A 27,962-nucleotide genomic window follows, 5' to 3' on the forward strand; every position below is an offset into this window, starting at 1 on the left:
AGAGCATGAGAGGGGGGAGGGTCAGAGGGAGAAGCAGACTCCCTGCCCAGCAGGGAGCCCGATGCGGGATTCCATCCCAGGACTCCAGGATCTGACCCGAGCTGCAGGCAGTCACTCAACCAACTGAGCCACCCAGGCGCCCTAGAACTACTATTTAGAGTAAAATAGTCATATCCTTTTCTTTCTTCCTATTTTAGTGATAAAACATTATTTGATATTGCAGGGCTTTAACTGTAGCAAATTATAAACAAGAATGGACATACAATTGGTTACGATACTAATCTTTTTTTTTTCTTAATTCAGTTTTTGGACCAGTCTGCTATTTTTAGGACAGTGAAAATATCTCAGTAGGATATTAATGAAGAAGTATTTGGGGCACCTGGGTGGCTCAGTTAAGCGTCTGCCTTCAGCTCAGGTCGTGATCCCAGAGTCCTGGGATTGAGTCCCTGCATCAGGGCTCCTTGCTCAGCAGGGAGTCTGCTTCTCCCTCTCCCTCTGCTGCTCCCCCTGCTTGTGCATTAGCTCTCTCTCTTTCTTTCTCTCTCTGTCAAATAAATAAGTACATACATACACACATACATACATACATCTTTTTTTAAAAAAAGAAACTAATTTTTTTGTGTGTCCGCAATGTTTTCCTCAATGGTCCTATCTATATAAATAAAACAGTCAATGATTTTGCTAATTTGGAATGGATTTGATTATGATGAGTGTTTTGTTCTTTCATAGCAGTTTTTGGAATTTTGTTATAGTTGTTGTGAATTAACCTAAATTTCACTCTACCCTAAAAAACAGATTTGGGACAAACTGAGATTCAAGGCTAGATTACATGTAATGAAATTAAATTCTAGTATGTGACTATCTCTGTTAGTTGGGTGAAGATTAAGAGTTACTTGCTATTCTTTGCTGTATTTTCTTTCAATCAGGGAACAATGACATATATATATCGGGAATGAAGAAAGACAGATTTTTCTCCAAAGAGAAATTGTTGGGCCTGACAACATATTTGGACAATCATATAGCAAAAGTGCTTATGAAGATGTTTAGTCACTGGTTTTATAGACATAAATACAGGAATGCTGTTACTATCTTGGTCCTCTTAAGAAAACACTACTGACATCTATCAGAGCTCAGTTACTTGAAGAATTCTGGACATTCACTTAGCAGTAATTCTTCCTACACAGGATTACCTTCAAAGCAAAGGACACGGGCTCAGATTCTATCATGGCCATCAGCACATCTAAATTCTAAGAGCACAAATATTTTAAAAATTCTGCCAGGTGCCGGCAAGACGGTTTCTGAGCTGTGTAATTGGGCTGGTGCCCATTCTGACAGAATTGCTAAAACTAGACATGCACTTGCTTTACCAAATTTAGAGGGATCTTGGAGAGCAGAAAACAACTTGCTAAATTATTTCCAGAGTAGGTAAAATGAATTAGGACAACTCAGCTTTGTCAAAAGTTCCTCAACATGTTTTATCTACAGTCAAAATTTTCTACTGTGTATTAAGTCATATTAATTGTTGGCTGTAGGATCCATCCCATTTGTACAAGATAAATTTGCAATTCTTGATAAATTCTGAAGGGATCCCGATTTGATTTTCACTTCTACTTCATCTACAAAAGAAAAAGAAATTTTTTTAAAGATTTTGTTTATTTATTTGACAGAGAGAGACACAGTGAGAGAGGGAGCACAAGCAGGGGGAATGGGAGAGGGAGAAGCAGGCCTCCTACTGAGCAGGGAGCCCAATGCAGGGCTTGATCCCAGGACCCTGGGATCATGACCTGAGCTGAAGAGAGACGCTTAACCGACTGAGCCACCCAGGTGCCCCGAAAAAGAAATATTTTTAAGGTATAGGAATATAAGTTGATAGTGGAGAAAACTGCATAGTATGAGTCTGACTGTAAAATGATCTGACTTGTAGTAAAGTTTTTCTGGGAATGAAGTCTAGGATGATTTTTTTTTTAAGATTTTATTTATTTATTTGAGAGAGAGTGAGCGAGAGAGAGCATGAGTGGGGAGGAGATGGAGAAGCAGGCTCCCCACGCAGCAGGGAGCCTGACGCAGGGCTCAATCCCAGGACCCGGGTTCATGACCTGAGCCAAAGGCAGACCCTTAACCGACTGAGCCACCCAGGCGCCCCAACTCTAGCATGATTTAAGAGGGGAAAGGAGATGCAAGAGTGAGTCCCGTCTGATAGTATATGTAAGTAATAGCAATGCAAGGGTATAAATTAACATTTTCACAGCAAATGAAAAGGAAAATGTGGTTATAAAAATTTTGAACATAGAAACCCAAAGATGAATGAAGGAGTGGGAGGTGGGAAGGATAGGCAAGAGAGTAACCGTGGCTGATGAGGAAGAGAATGGTGGAAGGTTCTAGCCTTGGCACTTCAGGGTTTCATTTTCTACCAATGGCTTCACCACCACCACTATCAGAGATTTGATTGGCTTGGCACAAAGCTGAAAAGATGGTCAAACAACACTTGCTATGAGATCGTATGACATACTGGAAAAATTGTGGGGTTTGGAGTTGGACAGACTTGGTTTGAAGTCCTGGCTCCACTACTAATAATCTGTGCTTATGTAATATTAGGATTCTAAATAAAGATAATAATGCCTAATTTCATGATCGTAGTGATTAATGATACTGTAAACGTAGTAATAATACAAACTACCTGGCTCCTTATAGGCTCTATAAAGAGAGCCTATAAAGAATAAAGAAGAATAAATAATAATTTATATAAAGAAGATAAAGAATAAAGAAGATAAATAAAAATATTTATATTTATTTTATATATATGAATAAATAAATAAATAAACAATAAAGAAGAATAAAGAGTAAAAGAATAACAGTGAGGGGCGCCTGGGTGGCTCAGTTGGTTAATCGACTGTCTTCGGCTCAGGTCATGGTCCCAGGGTTCTGGGATCGAGTCCTGCATCAGGCTCCCTGCTCGGTGGGGAGCCTGCTTCTCCCTCTCCCCCTGCTTGTGCTCTCTCTCTCTACCTCTCTCTGTTTTTTTATTTGATAAATAAAAAATAAAATAAAAATATAATAAAAAAATAAAATCTTTTTTAAAAAATAAAATAAAAAAATAAGAGTAACAGTGCTTTATTTCTTATATTTCTCTTCCTATATCTAAAAAAAATTAAGAAGAAAAACATTTTTAAGAAGTAGTAATAATCTGCCTAACATGTTCAATTAGAAAGCAGTAGTTAAGAGAAAATTACTGCTTCCACTTTTCAGGTCAAAGTATTGATGTAAATGTAGGTCTATAGTAAATGTACATGAAGAGGACAGGTGATTACTAGTAGATATTTACTGTTAAAATATAGTTCTTATTGCTCATACTCTCTAGATCTATGCTTTCATCATAACATGTAATTTTTAAATGCATTATAAATATATCTTTTTAAAAAATATTTTATTTATTTATTTATTTGAAGAGAGAGAGTGTGTGTGAGTCGGGGAGACGAGCAGAGGAAGAGAGAATCTCATGCAGATTCCTCGTGGAGCACGGAGCCCTACGCCCAGCTCAGTCTTACGACTCTGAGGTCATGACCTGAGTCTAAACCAAGAATCCAATGTTCAACTGACTGAGGCACCCAGGTGCCCCTCATTATAAATATATCTTAATTAGAGTCCATTCCACCCCTAATCTCGGTTTAGCTTCATATTACCAGGAATTTTACCAATGTGGGAGAGGAGAGTAGAAAAACTAAACTTTCTCTTCTTTAATAATGATGAAAATAGCAGCCACAAGTAGAACGTTACCTGGAGGTCAGGTTTAAGATATCTCTGAACCCACTATCATAGATAACAAATGCAAAAACATCCTGTGAACTCCTAGTGTAATGTGGATTTGGGGAGTGGGGGAAAGGGTTGACGAGAATGTAGAAGGCTTGTTTCCTGTCATCCTAGAGCATAAAATTTTTTCTTTTATAGCCAAGTAAAATACAAATTGATTAGTGCTCAAATGAATGTTCTTTCTCAAGTGAAAGATTATTTATACCAGAAAGGGTAGTGGGTAGAAAAATCTTCCAGACAAAGTGGTAATTGAGTTAAGACTTTCAGGATGAAGATTATTTCAGTGGAATTTAAGGGAAAGGTGTGGTTTCTGTGAGAGAGAGAGAGAGAAAGAGAGACAGAGAGCATGAGAGAGAGAGAGAGAGAGAGAGAGAGAGAAAGAGAGAGCATGAAAGGTTGAGGAGGGCAACAGGCAAGGAAGAAGCAGACTCCCGGCTGAACAGGGAGCCTGACTCAGGGCTCTATCCCAGGACCCTGGGATCATGACCTGAGCCGAAGGCAGACACCTAACCGACTGAGCCACCCAGGCACCCCAACATCAAGTTCTTTTCCATTTTTGAGCCATGGGTTTTGACAAGTAGGTACTTCCTTGTTAATTAATTCAGCCAGTTTTAGGACTGTTCCATTTGCTTATTTATCCAGTGCTAATTATTATTAGGGCTTACTTAGTCTAAAATGTTAAGATGTTGATTAGTAACAAATGGTATGAAACTCATTGACTAGTAATGATGCAAAAGGACGGACTGTGTTTAAAGAGGCTGCTACCATACTGCTCAGTTTCAGAGGGGTTTCACGTGCAGTCCTCCTAAATGACCTTCATTGATCACAAGCCCAGGGAAGACGGGTCTTCAGATCTAATTGGTCATACGGACTGAGGCAGGCTATGAATGCAGTCTCTGTCTTACCTAGGGTGGAGGCAGAGGTCCCTGGAGCCAGTAGGCTAATACCGGATATCATTTTGGAGAAGATCGGACAAAGTAAAGATAGTAAATCTGAACTCATACCATCCATTTAGGGGTCTATGCGAAGAGTGAAATGGGTAGGGAGCCAAACTGGTGGTGGGCATGGAGGCCACAGAATGGGGCAATGGGAGGTGGTCTATGTCAGCTGTAGAGAGGGAGAGACATACTTGCAGAAGCTTTTATTCACTACAAGTATGGAGATAGTCTCATTTAGTAAGTTTGGAAAGAGGCAAACATCTCCCCATACGTTTTAACCCTAGCCATAGCATAGACTGAATCTTTCTTTAAAAGCCTTTAATCAAAACATTTTTCTATTTTTAATATATAAATATATTAGGAATCCTCCCTCTCCAAATATTGAAAGCTACGATTTTTTATTATCAGACTGACTAGAACACTATGAAGCTGATGAAAAGGGAGTCTTTCTTTGCCAGAGTCTCAGGATAAACATGCCCTGCAAAACATATTCTTTCACCAGTTGTATCTGGGGAAGGGGTGAAAAATAGCAGTGTGCTCTCTGCTTCTCTATTTCACACACCTCACATTTCAAGAATTTCGGGGTCTTTGAAAACCAAAAGATCTGGATCCCATGAGACACTACAGGCCTTTTTTAGGAAGGAGAGATTTATAATATGCCAGGTTGAATTTATGGGGAAAAAAAGAAAAGGAGTTGATTCTTGGATGGCCAGAAAGCGGATAATCCAGCAGACTTAATGATGAAATCTGCAGAAAATACATTTCTTTGACAGTGTTATAAGAGAGCTAGGAGGGGGGCGTCTGGGTGGCTCAGTTGGTTAAGCGACTGCCTTCGGCTCAGGTCATGATCCCGGAGTCGGGGGATGGAGTCCCACATTGGGCTCCCTGCTCAGCGGGGAGTCTGCTTCTCCCTCTGACCCTACTCCCTCTTGGGCTCTCTCTCACTCCCTCTCTCAGATAAATAAATAAAATCTTAAAAAAAAAAAAAAGAAAGCTAGGAAGGTGTGCTCAATATTCAATTAAAGGCAAAACTAGAAATCCTGTGTTTGAAAACAAGCTATCCTAAATGAATATGTCAATCTTTAAAGACACTGATCCAGTGGCATTTGGATAAATTTAGACAGTACACCTTCTTTATTACAGTGATATGGGGTATTTGAATTTGTATTGCCAATTTGTAATTCAACGTGATTTGATCTTTACCTCTCAAAATATGCATTACAGTCTTTGGTATGCCTTTAATCTTCAATTTACAAACACTGGGTTATCAGGTGTTTTGAGTTTGGGGAGGAAATATTTGGATAGATTTTTTAAAGTGCTCTTATATCTTTCATCTTCAAAATGTACACATCCTATATTTTGGGTTTGTTATAAACTTTGCTTTTTTAAAGAATGCAAAAATGCTCTAGGTTATTCATCTTTTCAATTTTGTTCTTACTTGTTTGGGGGGGGAAAGGAAGCAGTGACTGCTTAAGGACAAGACGTGCTCCCACACACAAACACACAGGCACACCCAGGAGCATCCATGTGATTTACACCAGTTAATTTACAGATTATTTTACGCACGTTTTGTAACTTCAGACTGATAAGTAAACATTTACGTTTAAGATACCCGCTTCTTCGAGAACACTGCTTTCCCTCTCTTCCTCTTTCATGCCACCTTAAAAACAGCTGCAAAGTCTAAAGGAAACCAGCCCACAGCTTAGCCCCGCCTACCAAGGATTAGACTTGAACTTCTCTGTAGTCCCGGCTGAAAAAAAGGATCCTGACAGAAAGCTAGAGGCATAAAGGAGCCAGAAGAATCTCATGTAACTCTGGGAACAGTAAGCAATATGTTTACTCTTGCCCGGCTCCACTTCCCTCCCCTCATCCTCCTGAGCTTTTTAAACGTTTGTATCTTACTTGGCAGGGAGAAAGGACGGAGGCAAACCTGGGATTCACTGCTTTACCAAGTCTGCGTCTCCTCTGCTTTTTGGAAACGAGACACAGGTCAGGGAATTTAATTTCTTTCTAACAAATGCCAGCTTGCTTTCCGGGGTCTGGAGGTGCCGGGGAGTGGGACCATCAGGTGTTTGTTTCCCTTACTTAGAGCCCCGAAAGAAAGCGAGCGTTCCAGTGAGGTGGCTCCGGTTAGAGCTCCACGTGATGCCACCCCGTGGTGACCCAGCCCGGACTGGAGCGGCGCGCTGTTTGACAGCCCCAGTGCCTTGTTAGCGATGGAGTTTGGGGGGCTTGGTGACGTTTTAATTAAAAAGAATAGTCATTACGATTACTTATGCAAAGCATTCCTGGGTTTTCCATACGCCGCGGTGTTGGGCAAAAAGAAAGACAATGGAGAAAGTACACCCTCTGGTATGCTGATTCGCCCTGCCCTAAGTTACTTGACGGGCTGGGAGATCAGATCTCCAAACTAGATGCTGCGAAAGATTTGAGCAAATAATAAAGTTAATTTTTGAGTGTGAATGCTATTTTGGTCATTTCTTTTTAGAAAAAGAAGTTTAAAAGGGCATTTGGATTTGAAATAAGAGTGGATTAACATATCTAAAGCTCCTACAACTTCTGTTCATGGTAGTGTTAAAAAGAATGATTTTCATCTCAAAAACTAGAACAAGAAATGCTCTTCACAAGGGTTGATGATGTGAGCATTTCTTCAGGTAAGGTGGTTGAAGAGTATACTAAAGGCATCTCATTTGGATGGGTATCAATTCTCATTTATGACATTTGCATATATAACCTTTGAGTTCAAGGAGAATTTGTGTTGTGTTTCGTTTCTGTTTGTTGCAGAAATTTGGAATTGTGGCCCAAGAGATATTTACAGGGAATAGTAGTGAAACAAACCCTGTGAAAAATTTTTAATTTTATTCCAGAGGTCCTAGACCTTGACAATCAAGTTTGATGTTGGAATAAGAAGCAAGTATTTGCTTCTTTCATTGAGCCAAGGAAGAGTTAAATTTTAAATTAAGCAATAATTGTGAAATGCACAGAGAAGTGTGTATTCTGCATTTGTTCAAAGCAACTTTACAAACTTCCTGAAAGGGCAGCACATTTTATGGGACAAGAAACTAAGAAACCTATTTAATAATTTTCCTTTTTCTACTTAGGCATAAATGCAGAATACCCCAGTAGTGATTTACAATGTTAAAAAGATGCATACTTTGGAAGTATTTTGCATTTGCGTTTTGCATTTGTGTTTAATTAGGAAAAGGAAAATTATTAAATAGATTTCCTAGGACCTGATAAAGTTCATTCCGGAGAGATAATTTGGCTGTGTTTTTAACCTATCAGTATCTTTCCTGGTGTCACTACTTAGAAAGCAAAATCATGAAACCAAGCATTTGCATATTAAAACATATGTTCCAGAAATAAAAAAGACGAAGACAGAGTTAGCTCAGGTTCCCTTTCCTCTCATAAGCCTTTTATTTACCTTCTGTTTGTTTTCCTCCTCTTGTTTGCAAACTTCAGAGCTTTAGTTATTCTCAACTTTTTTTTTTCAGTCACAGACCCTTTTACAGATCTTATGAAAGCTATAGACCCCTCCCCAGAATAATGCACAAATGCTGCTCCAACCGGCACAGATTTGGAAACACCCTTAGGAAGGTCACAAACGCTCTGAAACAATTCATATCAAATGAACATGTAGTGTTTTTTAGAACTTTGGAGTTTTCTGCTCGTATCAAATAATTAGCAAATCATTTTGCTTATAAGAACTGTTGAACAGTGAATATTGCAGTGCCCATACTATCATTTATTCACTAGTGTTCTGGGACTCTAAGCAATTTGGTGTAATGGAAAAAACTACTTGCCTGAAAATCAAGTGACCTAGATTCTTGACTCAACCCCTATAATAACTAACTGAACAATATTAAGCTTGCCTTTTTCTGTAACATCATATTTTTTTATTGCTGAATGCAGTAAGTAAAACAAATAGGAAAATAAGATACAAGTTATATTTTATTGGATTATGGGATGTCTGTATTTACTGCTTTTATTCCAAAATTCCTAACAATATTTCCCAGCAGGATTGTTTTATAATACTCTTTTTTTTAAAAAGATTTTACTTATTTATTTATTTGACAGAGAGAGACACAGTGAGAGAGGGAACACAAGCAGGGGGAGTGGGAGAAGGAGAAGCAGGCCTCCCACTGAGCAGGGAGCCCGATGCAGGGCTTGTTGCGGGGCTCGATCCCAGGACCCTGGGATCACGACCTGAGCCAAAGGCAGACGCTTAACGACTGAACCACCCAGGCGCCCCTATGATATTCTTGCTTATTACAAAGATAATTCCTGCTTACTGTTTAAATTTCCTTAGATATAGAAAATTTTAAAGGAAGAAAGGAAAAAATGACTTATAATCCCCTCAAGGGATAACTCTTTTTAAAATGTCATTCATTCATTTATTCAGTCAACAAATATTTGTGAACTGTTCTGCATCAGTACAGAGACAAGAGACGCAAATTCACGTATATACATCTGTTTATACTTCTAGGCTTTTTTCTGTCCTTACACTCATATGTAGATTTTACAAAATTGTGATTATATTTGTTAAAAGCTAAACGGAGATATATCAAAATTTTAAGAGTTTATTTGAATAAAACTCGATCGGAATGGGACAGTACCAAAGAAAAGTGGTTAGAAGTGCTTCTGGGCAGGATCTCCAAAGAGAGACTTTTGTAAAGAAAGAGTGGAGTCAGCCTAACGAAATTATTGTCTATAGTTTAAAGCTTAGTTGGCTGTTTGTGATTGGCTGTCCCTACGTTTCAGTTTTGTAGGTTTAGTTTTCAGACCAGTTTAGATTTTGGTTTGCTTATCTAGGCCACCACAGCATTTAAGTCACATTGCCTAATGGCTTCCTTGTTTCATTAGTTTAACTCACTACTCTTTGCTCTTTCATAACATGCTTATTCCTCAGTCATGAAATTTTCTTATACTCGTGTATAATTTTGTATTCATTCATATCTGAAACAAATATTATTGAGTCCCTGCTATGTGTCAGGTACTGTGCAAGTAATGGCAATCTATCCATGAGCAAGAGTGGTTCTCACCATGATGTAACTTTTAGTCTGTGGAAATGTTATATTGGCTGATTATAAATTGTTGGATATTTGGGTGGATTAGTTTTCTATTATAAATAATGTTTCAGCTAAGACCCTTTATATAAGTGTTTGTATACATCTTTGTACTTCCTTTGGATAGATTCTTAAAAGTGTATGCCCAGATTTTAACAAAAGCTCCACTACTTACAAGTTGTGAGCTCATAAGCCAATTGTTTATCAAACCATTCTTTGCTCAACTGTAAAATAGAAGTAATCATAATAATTGAGTATTTGGGGGACTCTCAAAAACATTTAACAAAATGTCATTGAATTATTTTTGCCATTTTGCTCTTGAGAAAAATTGTATCAATTTTTTAAAAGATTTTTATTTATTTATTTGAGAGAGAGAGATCACAGAGGGAGAGGGAGAAGTAGACTTGCTGCTGAGCAGAGAGCCTGATGCGGGGCTTGATCCCAGGACCCCAGGATCATGACCTAAGCCACCCAGGTGCCGCAAAAAATCGTTTCAGTTTATAAGTCATATAGGAGAGTAGAATTTCTCTACACTAACACTGTGTAATCACTCAGACAGAACAAACAGATCCCCAAACTTAGACAATTGTATAAAATGGTATCTTGTTTAAATCTACACTTTTTTCAGAAATAAGGTTGGGCAATTTTATGATGGCCACTCATGTGTCTATGTTTATGAATTGCCTCTTTCGATGTGATTTTTAAATATTTTATTTTTCAGTTTTAATTTCTAATATGGTATCAATAGAAATAACTCACATAACCCAAGTCCCTTGAAGGTCCTCAATAATTTTGAAGTGTTTGGGGTCTTAATATCAAAGGCTAAATGTTAAACCAGAGGTAGAAATTCTATAAATACTGCTTTTTCTCAGTTTGGGAAGATTGTTCTTATTTTGCCTGAAACCTGTTCTTTAAACAATCTGGGTGAGATGCATAGAAAAATTAAAGCAAGTCATTTTTGTTCTCATAGACTGTCATAGTCCACAAAATCAGAGAAATTGAAGAGGGTTCAGAGAAGAGGGCCAAAACCCTTATAGAAAGTCCCACAGCTCCAGGAACATCCAGACTCATGACATGTAGAGAAGATGAAGATAGGACTGAGGGTTACATGATTCCTTATAAAGGTTTTGTAAGAAAAATAGTGTCTGCTTTTGTCAAGAACCAACTCAGAGAGGGGATGCCTGGGTGGCTCAGTTGGTTAAGTGTCTGCCTTTGGCTCAGGTCATGATCCCGGGGTCCTGGGATTGAGTCCCACATCAGGCTCCCTGGGAGCCTCCTTCTCCCTCTGCCTGCCACTCCCCATGCTTGTGCTCTCTCTCTCTCTGACAAATAAATAAAATCTTAGAAAGAAAAAAGAACCGACTCAGAGAAAATAAATTTAATTATCAGTATCTCTTCATCTCCTACTCCTTGATGATTAGGGCAGTGACAGTTGGGGGAACCCAAAGGTTGATTGGTTCAGGAGTCCTTTCCAAAGAACAGAAAATAGAGCAGATCCTGATCTGATCTTTTGATACCTCAACCTGCCTGAGAAAAAAAGAGATGTGCCAAAATTTTGCTACTCTTGCTCTGAGAGTCTGTGTTTTGATCCTCTTTGACTCTTAGTCCACCCTTACAACATTCTTGGAAAATACAGTTTATCTCCCCTTTGTACAACTATAAAATACGAAGTAATTCAGGGCTCAACCTGAGCAGATTTGGAAGGCTGCGCTACCAATCTAATTACTTATTTAATGAATTCAAATGACTTGAGAGAAACTCAGCAAGCTGGTTAAGTGATCCGTATCCCCGTTTGACAGCCACTGGGATAGAGAGAGGCTGCACCCAGTTTTCTTGTACATTCTCAGTGCATGCAGTAGTGAAGACCCAATCCCCCTTCCCTAATCTTCTTCCCCATTTTCTTGACTTCTGGAGTGTACAGGGAAATTGAGACATTTTAGGTAACGGGGGGTTTTGAATTAGAAAACAAATATCCATTATATGGGTAACTTCATGATCTTATAATACATAAAACTCACGTATATATAATACTTACCTTGCTTAGGTTTTGATTTTACTCTTTAATTTACAATTAGTTTTTTGATTACTCAGTTGGAAAACATATCAGTGGAAATTTAGACATTTTAGGTAACGGGGTTTTGAATCAGAAAACAAATATCCATTATATGGGTAACTTCATGATCTTATAATACATAAAACTCATGTATATATAATACTTAGCTTATCTTAGGTTTTGATTTTACTCTTTAATTTACAATTTGTTTCTTGATTACTCAGTTGGAAAACATATCAGTGGGCCGAAAATACCTTTATTATTTTTAAGATTTTATTTATTTATTTGAGAGAGAGAGCACGAGCAGGGGGAGGGACAGAGGGAGAGGGAGAAGCAGAAGCAGACTCCCCACTGAGGACAGAGCCCAATGTGGGGCTTGATCCCAGGACCCTGGGATCATGACCTGAGCCTAGGGCAGATGCCTAAGTGACTGAGCCACCCAGGTGCCCCCTAAAATACCTTTCATTTGCATAGTATTTTGTGGTTTATAAAGAAGTTGCTTAAGAACTTCATTCCCACAGTAACCATGTAAGTTAGCAGAGTAGGTATTTACATTTTACAGATGTGAAAAGGAAGATACAGAAAAGTGAAATTGTTCGTTTAATGTTCAAGTCTTATAATGTCCGTTTTCATGCATTTTGTATGCTTCAAGTGATTGAGTTATATTTTCAATTCTGATTGAAATGAATTTTAAGTATTTAAAATTTAAATAATTTTAAATTTAACATTTAAGCATGCTATTAAGGCTGTCAGCTTATTCTGATTTTTATTAACATCAGAAAAATTATAGGGAAAGAACCAGAAAATACACATCCCAATTCCATATTAACTCAATTGTTCTGCTCTTATAACTGGGCTACTGATTAACATAATAGAGGAAGTTGCACAAACATTTAAAAAACGATTGAGAAAGTAGTGTATGATTTAGAATTTCTTGTCTTGGAACTATGTAGCATTTTATATGGATATATGTCACTTCAAGAAAATAAAGAATATGAAGTTTTAGCCAAAGATATGAAATAGACACACTATGAGTTATATAAATACTAATTTTACCAAAGGTTTTACTTCGATTTGGTAGTGGAGCATTCTCTTAGAATATTCTAAGTATAACCTACAAAAAGCCTATTGCTCTTTTTCATTCTTATTAATCCTGGAAGTTGGCCTAAAATGTTTGTATCAAAATGGTTACTCTGACCTTGGATTTATCATTTATAGGAAAAAAAAAATCATTATTACTTTACCTTTCCAAACAATCCAGGAGCTTGTGGTAAACCAGATACTCCTTTTCAGAGGTGAAAATCAACTTTAGTTACAAAATGGCTTATTGTGCATATGCATAATTTCATAGTAACTAATACAGAGCTGGGGCAGGTTTGACTGCTGGATGCAGCTGTACCACTGGAAACATGGGTCAGCAAATAGCTTCTGCATTTCAGTCAGTAAACTGACACATTTCCAATTTGCTCCACACTTGAATGCCCACAGCTTTAATAAGATGAGCAGGTTGAGTGCAGTACAGAGACAATAAACTGGGATGTTAGACCCCTTATGGAAGGAGGTATTCTTGCTGACTTCTGGATCCGTAATTATAGAAGAGGTCATGTCTGCCTGGGGTAGGCTGGAGGCAGATAGATCAATGGTATCTTTAGTTTTCTTCGGGTTCTCAATTTTAATTTATTGAAACAAAAGAGTAATCCATTTTGTAGACTTTTTTTCATGTATTTGGTTCAATATTATGAAAGTATTGAGAAATGTAATTTAAAGCAATTTTGTAAGAATTTATAGAAAAGCAATTTGGGGAAAAGTGCCTAAAGGTGCATGTACTTATGAGGACAGGCTGTATAGACACCTGCATCTCTAATTAAGATTTCTTAACACCCATCAGCCCCTTGTTATATATACCGCAAACCTCAAACGGGTATTGCATTCCTTTCCATTCAACTGTCATGAGGAAAAGGCAGATGAATTTAAAATTGACTGAGGTCACGAACTTAGATCTTAAAGAGATAAGAGTAGAGTATTTCCATAGTTCATGACACAGTCTTCTAAATCACTACTTTCAATATATAATGAGAATTCATGTTCAGGTAATGACATCAAAGTATTGTTAGATCCTTGATCCTTAGAAGAAGATGTTAGTAACTTAGTTCAGGAAGATTCCACATAGCAAAAATTCTAATTTAAAGAGGTTTCTGGGTTAAAAATTTAATTGCACTCTCTTAAGATGGTTACTTATAATCTACTACTTGGAACTTTTTTTTAAGATTTTAATTTATTTAGAGGGAGAGAGTGTGTGTGTGAGTAAGGGGAGGGGCAGAGAGCCATCCCAAGCCGACTCTGTGCAGAGCCAGATGTAGGGCTCAGTCCCAAGACCCTGAGATCATGACCTAAGCCGAAATCAAAAGTCAGAGTCGATGGCTTAATTACTGAGCCACCCAGGTGCCCCTCCTTTGTACCTTTTTTTTTTTGAGGTGGTGACTACCAAGGATTTATATTTAAAATACATAAAGTTCACAATAGCTACATGGGATTTTTTTTTCCTTATCACTAATGATGCCTCTGCTGTTGATGAAAAGGAATAAAAGAATCCATTTTGTGAGACTCATTCAGTGTTTGCAAAAATTCTTACTGCTTAAATTATGTTTTAGAGTGACAGATTGCTTTGGTTGAGTAATACCTTTTGAACTATTGTCAGAGTGAAAAGAACCCTTGTATAAATTACAATTTTCCGTGAGAAAAAAATAATTTCCAGCTTTTTATTAATATGGTATATAGCGTGCCTAGGAAAAATGTATTTTTTTAATACTTAGAAAAAGAACAGGTATTATAGGAAGCAATTTAGAAAATCTGTGCTCTCTCTTTCACTTAAGAATTTTACCTGTAGGGTTTAAAAAAAAAAAAAAACCAGATGCTAGTATCAGCCAGGAATTGTTGATCACTGGGCTAGGTACATATTTATTCCTTCACCAATTCAGGAACTTTTCATTCACACTGACTACTTCCTAGGCACCCTGCAAACTGTAGGGCATACCTGGGTGAATAAAGCAGGGATGGTTCATTCCCTTGTGGAAGAGAGAGGCAATTAAGCCAACAATAAACAGATAATAAAGTAAGCAACCCAGTTTCAACAGTTGGGAATAACCTGGGGAGGGGAAGGAGGGAAAGGGTTCACTGAGATGAAACGTGAGCAGAGCTGGGAGGGCTGAGAAGCCATGCGTGGGAGGTGAATGGAGTGAGCAGGGTGTGGCTCAAGCTGAGGGCTCCAGGCAGAGCATTTGTACCCAACCCTGCAAAAATCACCAAGGGAGCTGGATGGAAAACCAGGGATTAGGGCGATGTCATGGGCACAGAGGAGGGAAAGTGGTTCCAGGCAAACAGAGGAGAGAAAAGTGACTAATTCATTTGAAAACTCAGAGGTCATTAGTGATCTTGATTAAGAGCAGTTTCAATGGAGTGCAGGGGACAGAGTGTGAAGGAAGTGGAAGCAAGGTGGCAGGTGGACGGGAGGTGAGGAGTCTGGGGACCCGAATACAGTGTGAGCAACAGACCCTCTAGAGAGCTCTGTCGGTAAACTCGGCAGAAACACGGAGGCGTGGAAGAAAAGGAATATGGAACAGAGGGACTCTGACAGGCTCGCCAGTCATGTCACCCAGGAGAAAGTCCTTTTGTGCAGAAAAGAAAAGCATGACTATCATGTACTTGCAGAGAGAGAGGGATTTTGTGTCCAAAGAGCCACATGAGGGGACAGGTCTCTAACAGGAGGAGGAATTCTGCCTCCTTTGTGGCAGGAGGAGAACCCAAAGGTACAGGGAATTTGCTGATTTGGTGGTGGGAAGATAAGAAACTTCCCTCGGGGCTGTTTTCTCAGGGAAGGGAGATAAGGTCACCTGCTCCCCTCCGAGAGGGGGTGAGGAATGGTGAGAGATGAGCAGGAGAAGAAAGCCATTTCTAGAATGGGAATGCAAGTTCACGGAGAAACTGAGAAAGATGCTGTGTCCCGTCCAGGGCTGTTGAGAATGTGAACCGAAAGTAAAACCAGTCTGCCAGGTTATGTGGTTGTTCTCCAGATAAATGCTAGGAGAAAACTCAGAAAAGCTATAATGGCTGAGTTCTTCTAGAAGTGGGAGTTTTGAGAGCAAGCAAGCAAGCAAATCTGGAAATGCTTAACGATAAACAACCAATACCCTGAGCAATAACACAAAACAGAAGCAAAGCACCTAAGACAAAAATGCATAGAGGTTTATGAGCTAATGAATACAGGTCCTTTTATCTAAGGTAATTATTAACTAGCAGGGAGTGGTTACAAGTTGGCTTGATTTCCAGCGTGTAGCAAGGAAGGGATTGAGTCTTCTTGCTTTCTCTCCTGTTGAATTCCTACTGTACCAGTTGCTGGAACCTGCTCCAGGAGCCATCACGCTGGGTTTGTTTTTCTTCTTGTCCTAGTTGCTAGAATTGTTGTCATTTTAAATTTGGATTAACAGGGGTGCCTGGGTGGCTCAGTTGTTAAGCGTTAAGCATCTGCCTTCAGCTTTGATCATGATCCCAGGGTCCTGGGATGGAGCCCCGCTTCTCCCTCTCCCACTCCCCCTGCTTGTGTTCCCTCTCTTGCTGTCTCTCTCTCTCAGTCAAATAAATAAAAAAAAAATCTTTAAAAAAAATTTAAAAAATAAATTTGGATTAACAGTGTGCCTGCATTTGTGGGGTGCCTAGCTAAGTCCTGGGTCTGCCTTCTATCATCCCCCCTCCGCTTTCCCTCAGTGTTTGCTTACTTCTCCAGGCTCCTGGAAACCATCAGCTCCCTCAAGAGAATGCTTGATAGAATCTGAACCATTACAGCTCTATAGTATAAAGATGGCTAAAACATATAATAGTAGTGGATGACCATCAGAAAAGAAGGTTTTCTTCTGCAGCCTTGCTATCGGGATGTCCTTTCTTCAACCTGACATAAACTCTTCATTTTGCAACTAAAAGTCATTTCCTTTTCATTTTCAATCCTTAGAGGTTCAGAGAACAGCTGGTTACTACAATCAAAATATTTTTTTCAGGAATAAAAATAATATTGAAATATTGACTCACCATTTCTTGAAAGTTTAAAAGAAAATCTTTTTAAATTCATTATTTTTCACAAATCCTCTCTTTTTTTAAAAAAATTATTTGGGAGAGAGAGAGAGCACAAACAAAGGAGAGGAGGGGCAGAGGGAGAGGGAGAAGCAGACTCCGCACTGAGCAGGGAGCCCAATGCCGGATTCAATCCCAGGACCCCGGGATCATGACCTGAGCCTAAGGCAGATGCTTAACCAACTTAGCCACTGTGGAGGCCTTGTGAATCCTCTTAACATTAGGGGGGGCCAGGCACTTCATGAATGGAAGCGATGAGTCTGTGTGTCAAGCTGGGCAGTACGGTGAGGCGTGGAAGCTCTTTGTGACCAAATGCACTTATGTTTGCTTCTGGCTCCGACCTTTCCCAGATGCACCACCTGGCACTTTTACACAGCTCTCACTCCTGCAGAAGACTGGGTTTCCGGTTTATTTCCAAAGTGAATTGCCATTCACAGTATCTGGAAGCACATTTCAAAAGCTTCTTACAACCTGAGAAGAGAACAGTGAATTTGAACTCCTGTTGCATGTAACGCCATCCAGGGCATGCAGAATGCTCATCTCCACTTTAGTGGTTTTAACTTCCCAGTAGTGCCTGAGATGGGTGGGTGTACAGAGCCTCTGATCTTCCACAATCCTACTATATTTATTTGTCATCTTTTTGCACTTTAAAATCATAGTCAACATCCCTATTTTAACTGCATGGTCAACCTCACTATCTTCTTGAAATAATTACTGTGTTAGTTGAAAAGTAAAACAAATCCAAAACGTTGGTAATTTCATTCAGTTATAAAATAGTTCTCATGAAATATTTAAGTCAGTATGACGGTTTTCCTGGGGCTTTTCCCTGGACTCTTTCCTTTAGAAGAAAAGATACGGCTTTCCCTCCTGTGGCAATCTTGAGTACGTCATGAAAAAAGGCAGCAATTAAGGAGGGAGTGGAACCCTCAACAAAACACAAACATTCCCTAGGGGAGCATTTTTGCAGACTGTCTAGTCTGGAGAGAGAAAGCTGTAGAAGTAAATATGCTTCTCAAAACATTCTCTTTTTTCCTAGCATTTTGTGTCACATCGTTAGGTATATTTAAAAAAGGTGGCAAGGGCACCTGGGTGGCTCAAGTCGGTTAAGCATCTGCCTCCGGCTTAGGTCATGATCCCAGGGGCCGGGGATCGAGTCCCACCTGGGGTCCCTGCTCAGCAGGGAGTCTGCTTCTCCCTCTCCCTCTACCCCTCCCCGCTGCTCATGCTCTCTCTGTCTCTCCCTCTCTCAAATAAGTAAATAAAATATTTTTTAAAAAATTAAAAAGTGGTAACACCAAGTGCATCATTGTTATCCATTTCTTTTAAGTAAAAGAACATTATTCTACATTTTCTGAAAATGAACATAATATAGTTAACACTTGTCAATGTGGTATTCCATAACTGCCTATGTAGGAAGAAGAATTTTTAAAACAGTGCCTCTGGTATTTGCAAGTAAACATCTTATAATTATAATTCAAACCTAGAAAAGTGTAGAAGATGAAAATGACTCTTTTAAAGTTTTATTTGACCAAATATAAATTCAGTTTTTAATTTCTTTCTAATTTATATCTTGAGTCTACTCTGTACCACTGAACAGTAACTTCGCAACTTCAAATTTTGGTCAAGCTGAAATTTATATATATGTGTCCTTTTATTTTGGCTGTATTTCCTTTTTAGCCTGAGTATGTGAGGGGCAGGGGGGAGGAAGAAGTGTGGTAGGGTATAGAGAAAGAGTACCAGGTTGAAAGTGAGGGGCTGTGTTCAGCTCTTTGTCCCATTGGGTGAACTTGACTAGTGTAGGAGAGGAAAAATTTCTTTCTACCCTTCAAAGTTCTTCCAGCTGGTCTAAGAAATAAATTGGCATGAGGCAGATTAACAGGAGAAAAAGCCCCAAAGTTTAACTATAGGTGCATAGAAGCAACACCTAAAGAAATGACCAAGACAGGCAGTTTTTATACTTTTTAGACAGAGACAATAAGTCTGTGAGGAATTGACAGGACAAAGAAACTTCTGTTTAGGTGCTTCAATTAGTAAGGACTCCTAAACTAATTTGGCCTTGGGTACTAAATTAGTAAAAGTAACAAGGATTGTTCATACAACCTTTTCAGCTTTGAATTCCCTATCTTTGGTGATAAGGATGTCTCTATCTTCTGGTACAGGGAGGGTACCTTTCACCTGGGAGATTTATTTCCTGCTTTCTAGAGACAAAGGTAGGGATGGAAGGGGGGGATGTGGGGGTCAGAGTGTTCTTTTTGCATTGGCTGTTTCTTAAGCAACTTTTATATAAAATAATCAACATGTCAAAGTGGCGCATTTTGGAGCAGTCTGCCCTTAGCCCCTACACTAGGTTTGTTTGCATCTTTGGGCCTCAGCTTATATATTTGCACAAGGAAGTTCTGTCTGCATGGTGGTTGTGCATATTTCTTCGAATTTTGTGAACTTAAAATATGGTGAGAATGGTGGCTTGGTTTTGGCCACCAAGAGGTGAAACAATGGAAAATAATAGCAAACGAGATGGTCAAGGAAAGAAAAGTCCAAAACTGGCTCAGGGGTGAGGAGACATTCTTGCTTTGTTTGTAATGCAATGTGTGAAACTGGGCTAGCCAGGTTCCTAGCCCTTAAAATAGACAGGTTCATCTGGATTAGTACTTCCCAATGGTGAAGGGGTAGAACAAACTATTATGTATTGTGTTTCATTTATAGAGTGTGTGTGTGTGTATGCACCACATGCGTGCTCTTTTTCAATAACCAGACAGGGCCCATCTAAGAGATGCTGTGGTCTTTCCTCTTGATCACACCCACAGCTCTAGTTTGGGTAGTTTGGGTGCATTTCCTATCACATCTGACCTCTGGCTGGTTGCGTCCATGCCTCCTCAACACCACATTTTTCCATTAACAATTGTATGTTTCTTTATTTAACTGCTATGTTTATATTATTGGTGTTTTTTTTTTTATAGATTGTATTTATTTGTCAGAGAGAGAGCACAAGCAGGGGGAGTGGCAGGCAGAGGGAGAGGGAGAAAAGCAGGCTCCCAAAAGAGCAGGGATCCCAATGTGGGGCTCCATCCCGGGACCCCGGGATCATGACCTGAGCCGAAGGCAGACGCTTAACCAACTGAGCCACCCAGGCGTCCCAATATTATTGGTGTGTTTTAGATGAAACTGTGCTCCCCCTCCAGTGATATGTTGAGGCTCTAACCTCCATATCTCAGAATGTGTCTGCATTCAGAGATAGGGCCATTAAAGAGGTGATAAAGCTAAAATGATGCCCTTAGGATGGCTCTTAATCCAATCTGACTGGGTTCCTTATAAGAAGAAGAAATTTGGACACACATAGAGACACGAGGGATGTGTGGGCACAGAGGAAAGACTGTGTGAGGACTTGGGGAGAGGTGGCCATCTGTAAGCCAATGAGAGAGGCCTCAGAAAACAAACCTGCCAACACATCCATCTTAGACTTGCAGCCTCTAGAACTGTGAGAAAATAAGTTTCTGTTTGTTTAAGCCACCCACTCTGTGGCATTTCATTACAGTAGCCCTAGCAAACTAATACAAAGTGTCCCTTCTATCATGTCATCTCCCCGCTAAGATTCTCTCATAGGCTGTTGCTTCTTGTATAATGTCTCCGAATGTCTGTCTGTTCTTTGGGACCTTTTATGGAGTGGCAGAATGGTATAGAAAGAAAGAATTTGATAGAAGGCAGAAGGTCAGGATTCTAGGGCCAGCTTAGCCCCTGTGAACCCAGCTGACCTGGGACAGTTTCTTAGTCTTCCTGGAAGACTTTCCTCTTGTAGAGCATGGTAAGGGAGACTGTCCGCCTCCATTTAAGTTGTCAATTAGGCAAATCACTTAACCTTTCTAAAGGTTACTTTTTTTTTTTAATCTCTAAAATGATGATAATCCTCTCTTATTATGAAAATGAAATGAGGTGGTGTATATAAGTCACTTAGCACGGTACCTGGCCCCTAGGAAATGTTTAATGAACGCAAACTTTTAAGTAAGCAAACTAGCAATCGCTAAGATATCTTGCAGTTTGTCATTCTAGGATCTATAAATAGGCTTTGCTTCCCCTTAATTATTTCTCAACGCAAGACCTCATCTGGGTTCCCCCCCCCCCGCCCCCTGTACACCATACAAATTCCCAAGTTTGTTCATTCATCTCTTCAGTTCCTGGTAATTGAGTGATCATCTGGGGCCCAACAGGAATACAGGGAGAAAGAGATAGCACTTGCCTTATGTTGCGCACAGTGAGGGGATGCATACACTGCGTGTAATGGAAATGTAATGCATAACAGTGTGGTGAGAGATACCAAGAAGAAATACAGGGGTCCTAACCTGGTAGATAAAGAGACAGTTTACTTCAGAGAGTAAGTTTATGGCAGAACCCTGAAGGACAGGCAGAGACTATCTTGTAGAGATGGTGAGAGGGGAGCAGCACCAGGGGAGCCTGAAGTTGGACAGAGTGGAAGTATTACCATTTCCCTTTTCTATGGATCAAAGCTTGATCATGCGTTCAAGTATCAGCTTAGTTATTCACCTTTTCTATCAAGCCTTTTTTCTATTTGAAACCACTTGACTCTTCCTTCTCTGAAACCTTAGAGATATTCCGTATATATACTTGTCTGTTTATTTTTTTTTAATTTTTAAAGATTTTATTTATTTATTTGTCAGAGAATGAGAGTGAGAGAGAGAGAGAATGAGCAAGCAGGGGGAGGAGCAGGTAGAGGGAGAAGCAGACTCCCCGCTGAGCAGGGAGCCCGATTCGGGGCTCGATCCCAGGGCTCTGGGATCATGACCTGAGCTGAAGGCAGATGCTTAACCAACTGAGCCACTCAGGCGTCCCTACGTGTCTGTTTAAATAATGACCTTTCAGTAATAGAAATTTGAGAGAGAAAGAAGCAATGCCAGAGACCTAGGAATAAAAACAGCAGAAAAAGTCAATTCAAAAGGAATAGCATGGACATTAGCCTCAGGGACTGGGTGTCTCTCTGTGGGATCTAGAAGGCAAGTTCCATACCACTGGGTTCCTGGCTTAGGAAACAGACGTAGTTAATTAATCTGTGTCTTTGTATCTGGTGGCATGCTTTTAGATTTCCTTGGGAATAGGGAAGTTCTCTTAACAGGTTTTCCATAGTAAACTGAGACTATGGCTTGAGAGACATTTCTAATACAAAGCAGCTCATTTACTTATCTTAATTCCTGTTGTTTATTTCTCTGTGCCTGTTGATGATAGCAAACTCTTTGCTTAGCCCAAGTTTTAAAAAAGTTCCAGCAAAATAATCCAAGAATTTAAAACTTTAGTCATGCCATTGTGACTATATATCTATACAAGGATGAAGATGATGGGAACACTAGTGCACTGCTCTTTTTGCCTTTGGAACCTCTCTCTATCTCCAGCATAATGGAGAAAGCTTTGAGTTTGGAAGCAGACAAGTGGCCCAGTATTTCAGATCAGAAACAGGAGTATTTCTTAATCTCTATTAAAACTCATGTTGAGGGGGTCTGTGTGGCTCAGTCGGTTAAGCGTCTGCCTTCAGCTCAAGTCATGATCCCAGGGTCTTGGGATGGAGTCCTGCATCATCAGGCTCCCCGCCCAGCAGGGAGCCTGCTTCTCTCTCTTCCTCTGCCTGCTCTTCTGCTTGTGTGCTCTCTCTCTCTGTCAGATAAATAAATAAAATCTTTTTTTTAAAGATCTTATTATTTATCTGACAGAGAGAGACACAGTGAGAGAGGGACCACAAGCAGGGGGAGTGGGAGAGGGAGAAGCAGGCTTCCCACTAAACAGGGAGCCTGATGCGGGGCTCGATCCCAGGACCCAGGGATCATGACCTGAGCCAAAGGCAGACGCATAACAACTGAGCCACCCAGGCACCCCGATAAATAAAATCTTTATTTTTTTAAATCTTTAAACTCATTGTTGAGTATGAAAATATACAGTCTTTATAAGAGGTACTTAACAAATTTACCTACTTGAATTTCTTAGAAATCTCCAAAGATCCAAATAAATCTCAGGAAATTAGAGCAATTTAGGGGGAAAAGCACCAGTTCCATAAGCAACAACAATAATAACAAAATGATAATTTTGTGTAGTTATGACCCGCTGGGTACCGTGCTTGATGATTGACATACATTCTTTCATTTCATCATCCGACTGCCTCCGTGAGGTGTGGGGGCCATTTCCCCTGCTTTACACATAAGGAAATTGAGGATCAGAATCCTACAGTCAGAGAAAGGAGGGGACAAGCCTGAACTTAGATCAGTCTGGCTCCGGCAGGGAAGCCTGCTGCCACTTTTTGTGCTGAGCCCCTTATTAGCTCCTGCGTTCTGTTACACAATGAAATGACGGGAAAGAGAAGAGGATCCTTTGCTTTTCTATCCTTATTTCCAACAGATGCCGCAAGCCTCGTAATAGCGCCTTCTCTTCCTGTTGTCCTATCACTCTATGCAGGAAAGAGAATGGACAAAGCACTCTAGTCTGTGTTTCTGGTTCTTGCTCACTTTTCCCAGAGCAGCCCGTCTTGCCCTGACAACATGACTAAAAGGGTTTTGGACAGACCACACACTATTAAGCATTCATGGAAAGCCAAAAGTTGCATTGCACAGGCAAGTATGTTTAAAAGCATATCCAAATTTCCCTCTCATTAATGTTCCAGAAAGTTTCTAATGACAGGGCAGCCAAAAAACAAAAAAAAACACAAAAAAGTAAAGAAAGAAATTAAAGAAAACATGAGCTTTCTGTCTCTCTCTTCAGACTTAAGAGACTGTATACTCACCAGGACTGGTCATTCAACTTAGTTATAAAAACAAAACACAAAACCCCCAAACTACTGTTTTATGAGCATTCATGATAATGGTTGTGCAACCTAGTTGCAATAAGATTTCCAGGACTGAGCCAGTTGTGGGGAAAAAAACATTTTCCCAGTGTTTAATGTGGCTAGCTGGACAGAATGCCTTAATTTCACAAAAACCTAAAATATCTACTAGTACTACTACTAGGGGGAAAAAAGGGTGAAAGCGTGCCTATTTGTAACTGGAAGTGAAAATGCTGTCACTGTCTTAACAATAATGGCCAGTAATTTTACCCTGAAGAAAGTAAACTTTAGTCAGTTTTCCCATATGACTGTTTTGTTACTTCTTTAGAACTTAACTTTGGAATGCAAATTGCACATATAAATTAGATCCATCCACATGTACTGGATTTTTAAAAACATGATTTTGAAATAATTTAAGAAATTGCAAAAATATTGGAGTTCCCATATACCCTTTAGCTAGATTTCCCCAGTATAACATTTTATGTAACTATAGTACATTATCAAAATCAAGAAACTGACATCAGTATAAGGCTATTAACTAAACTACAAATCTTATTTGAATTTCATTGTTCTTTCGCATGTATTCGGTTTTCTCCAGTCTGACAATCTCTGCCTTTTGATTGGAGTGTTAAATCCGCTCACATTTAATGTTGTTATAGTTATGGTTACATTTCCATCTGCCATTTTGCTTTCAGTTTTCTAGATGTCTCATTTCTTTGTTGTTCCCATATTTCCTTGTGTTAAGCAGATAGTTTCCAGTGGACCATTTCAGTTCCTTTGTTGATATGTTAACTATATTTTTGCGTGATTTTTGTAGTGCTTTCTCTCTAAGAATTATTTCTAGATGTACCTTAATTTATTATAATCTACTTTATATAAATAATAACTTAATTCAGGTAAAATATAGAAACTTTGCTCTACTATAGTTCCAGTCCTCCTTTGTGCAATTATTATCATACGTATTAAGTCTGTAAGCCCGATAATACAGTATTGTGACTCATCGCTTTATACATTCAGTGTCTTTTTAAAAAGCTTAGAGAAAAAAAGAAAAACTATATAGAATATTTTATATCAATTACCATCTGGTATTATATCCTTACTCCATTACAGCTGCATATCATCCCCCATCTTTTGGACTATTATTTGCATATTTATAATATCTTTTTAAAAAATTAAAAAAGAACTTTTTTTAAGATTTTATTTATTTATTTGTCAGAGAGAGAGAGAGAGATAGGGCGCAAGCAGGGGGAGCGGCAGACAGAAGGAGAAGCAGGCTCCCCGCCAAGCAGGGGGCCCAATATGGGATCATGACCTCAGCTCAAGGCAGACGCTTCACTGACTGAGCCATCCAGGCGTCCCTATATGTGACATCTTTAAATAAGCCCAACAATACAATTTTATCATTATTATTTTAATGCAATTGGCTTCTAAATCAGTAAGAGAAGAAAATAGAAAGCTGTAGTTTTGCTATCTTGTAAAATTTTTTATATGATTTATAGGCTCTCAGTTTCTTTGTATGGATTTGAGTTACTGTCTGGCATCACTTCTTTCCAACCAAAGCTTTCCTTACTATTCCTGTGAATGCTTTTCTCCAGCAAAAAAATTCTTTCAGGCTTCACTGATGTAGGAATATCTTTATTTCTCTTGATTTTGTTGGATATAATATTCTTGGTTAGTAGTTTTGTTCTTTCAGCATTTCGAATATGTCCTCACACTGCTTTCAAGCCTCTGTTCTGATGAGAGGGCAGATTTTAATCTTATTGTAGTTACCTTATACACGATGAAACTTTTTTCTCTTGTGACTTCCAAGATTTTGTCTTGGATTCTCAACAGATTGGCTATGATGTGTGTTGGTTTGAATCTCTTTGTATTTCTCCGACTTGCAATTGGTTGAGCTTTTTGACATGGTTTTAATGAAATTTGGGGAATTTTCAGCCATTATTTCTTCAAATATTTTTTCTTTCCCTTTTTTTTTCTCTCTTCTCCGCTGAGATTCCATTTGCAGACAGATTAGTATACTTGATGTTGTCCCCCAGGCTTTAAGGCTTTGTTCATTTTTCTTCATTCTTTTTATTTTTCTTTCTGTTCTCCAGATTGAATAATCTCTATTCATGCATCTTTAAATTTTCTGAAAGCTTAAATGTGCTGTTTATCCTCTGTAGTGAATTTTTCATTTCAATTATGTTTTAACGCCAGAATTTCCACTTGGTTATTTTTTCTAATGTCTACACCTCTTCATTGCTATGTTACAGTGTCATACTTTCCTTTCATTCTGTCTGGTTTCCTTTAGTTCTGTGAACATGTGTGTAACAGATGCTGTGAAATATTTGTCTATTAGGTTCATAATCTGGAGTCCCTCAAAGATAGTTATTATTGGTTGCTTTTCTTTCCTGTGTCTGGCTTACATTTTCCTGGGTTGGTTTGTTTTGTTTTGTTTCTATTGTTGAAAACTGAAACTTTTACGTTAGATATTGTAGCACCTACGGAATCTCATCCGTCCTCTGGGTTAGTGCTGCTGTTTGTTCTAGTAACTTCTTCAGCTTGTTCTAGGGAGTCTTCCCCTCCAGGGTTCAGACTCTGATACTCTGATGTGTTAGCTCAGTTTTAAGTTTTCATTTTTATTTTTAAGCTGGGTTTCCTAAGCGCTGCCCCTGGGTCAGCACAGTTTTGTTGTCAGCCAGTGATAGCCAAAGGTTAACTTAGGCATCTTGAACAAGTAAGTCTACCTTTTGCTGTTTAATCGTTATATGGGGAATACTTTTAAATACAGAGAACTTACAAGTTCTCCCTGGTTTTTGCTTTCTGCATTTTGCAAGGCCTCACTTTTAGGGAGTATTTTGCTAAGTCTTCTCAGCTTTCTTCATAGGAGGTGCAGCCTGGCATATACACACAGCCTTCCAGACCGGGAATAAGTGTGCCTTAGCAAGGTGCTCTTTGCTTATCTCCTCCTCCCAATCTTATGAAATTTCTGAATGGTCTGCAGATTGGTTGCTCGCCCAACCAGTATGGCCTGATGCTAGCATTAAACTTCCTACATTGTTTGCTACTGTATATCTATTGTTTCTGACAACATCTCTGGGCATGGAACTTTCCAAGTTTGTTCCAAACCTCCTCTCTCCCCGGAACAGAAAGACAAAAGACAGAAGACTGCCCGATCTTCCCAGCTACAACTTCTATGCTGAGGAGCTGGAGGATGGTAGGAGCAACTCCTTGCTAAAATATCAGATTCTCATTGCTCTTACTGAGATTTAATTGATTTTTTGAAAAAAATTGAAGTGTAGTTGATACACAATGTTACATTAGTTTCAGGTGTATAACTTAGTGATTCAACACGTGTGTGTGTGTGTGTGTGTGTGTGTGTGTGTTATGCTCCACTCACCAGAAGTGTAGCTACCGGCTGTCACCATATCATACGATTACAATACCATTGACTAGAGATTTAGTAGATTTTTTTAAAAAAATAAGTGCTTTTCATGTGTTCTATGTCCTCTGGTTAGTTTCTAGAGTTGTTTATAACTCTGACCAGCTTAATCTACTTTTTAGAAAGAGGATTTCCCAAGTTCCTCATTCTGCCATTTTGGAAGTTGGCACACCTACGTATTAAACTTTAAAGTGAAACTTTAAAGTGGAAGCTTTGGTCAAGACTTTAAGATATAAGACCTCAGATATCAAAAACTAAAATAGGTTGTGATACAGCCTATCGTTTTACATTTTGGGGAAAAAAAGCAGGTGGACAAGAACGGTATTTAACTTTAACATACTAACTTACTACCTACTTCACACAGTAGAGATATGGGGAGGACTTTGAGAGTTTTGTGTTGTTGTTGTTTGTTTGTTTGTTTTGGAGAGAACTGCTTGGAATAGAATCCTTCCTTTGGTGAGGAGATCTGGGAGGAATATACCTCCTAACCCCCGATCAAGAGAGGGGCCTTCAAAGAGACTACTCAGAAATTTATCAGAGAGTTTACTATGTGTCTCCTCCATAGGATGGTTTCTAGTCAGACTTGAGAAACATAAAGGGGCATAGGTAGCAGAACAGAGAGTTTCATTTGGGAAGCAATTGCATTCTCAGTCTGTTGGAGAAAAGAACAGTTACGAGTATTCTCTGTGGCCTGAAGAGAACCGTGGGAAAGGATCTTAAATCCTATACAGGGGTTTTGCCTGAT

At 39.2% G+C, this 27,962-nt stretch overlaps 1 protein-coding gene across 2 annotated transcripts in view; it reads left to right on the forward strand.

The window, feature by feature from the left end:
* Positions 1–6,455: 6,455 nt before the first annotated feature.
* The window catches only part of PLA2G4A (phospholipase A2 group IVA), a 169,771-nt gene continuing 148,264 nt past the window's right edge, over positions 6,456–27,962 (forward strand). For both annotated transcript variants that reach the window (XM_027613899.2, XM_027613902.2), the window contains exons 1-2: positions 6,456–6,568; positions 6,655–6,734. The gene's annotated coding sequence lies outside the window, so the exon portion shown is untranslated. The remainder of the gene's footprint in view (positions 6,569–6,654; positions 6,735–27,962) is intronic.

This window comes from Zalophus californianus, chromosome 10, assembly GCF_009762305.2.
Source record: "Zalophus californianus isolate mZalCal1 chromosome 10, mZalCal1.pri.v2, whole genome shotgun sequence".
Lineage (NCBI taxonomy): Eukaryota > Metazoa > Chordata > Mammalia > Carnivora > Otariidae > Zalophus > Zalophus californianus.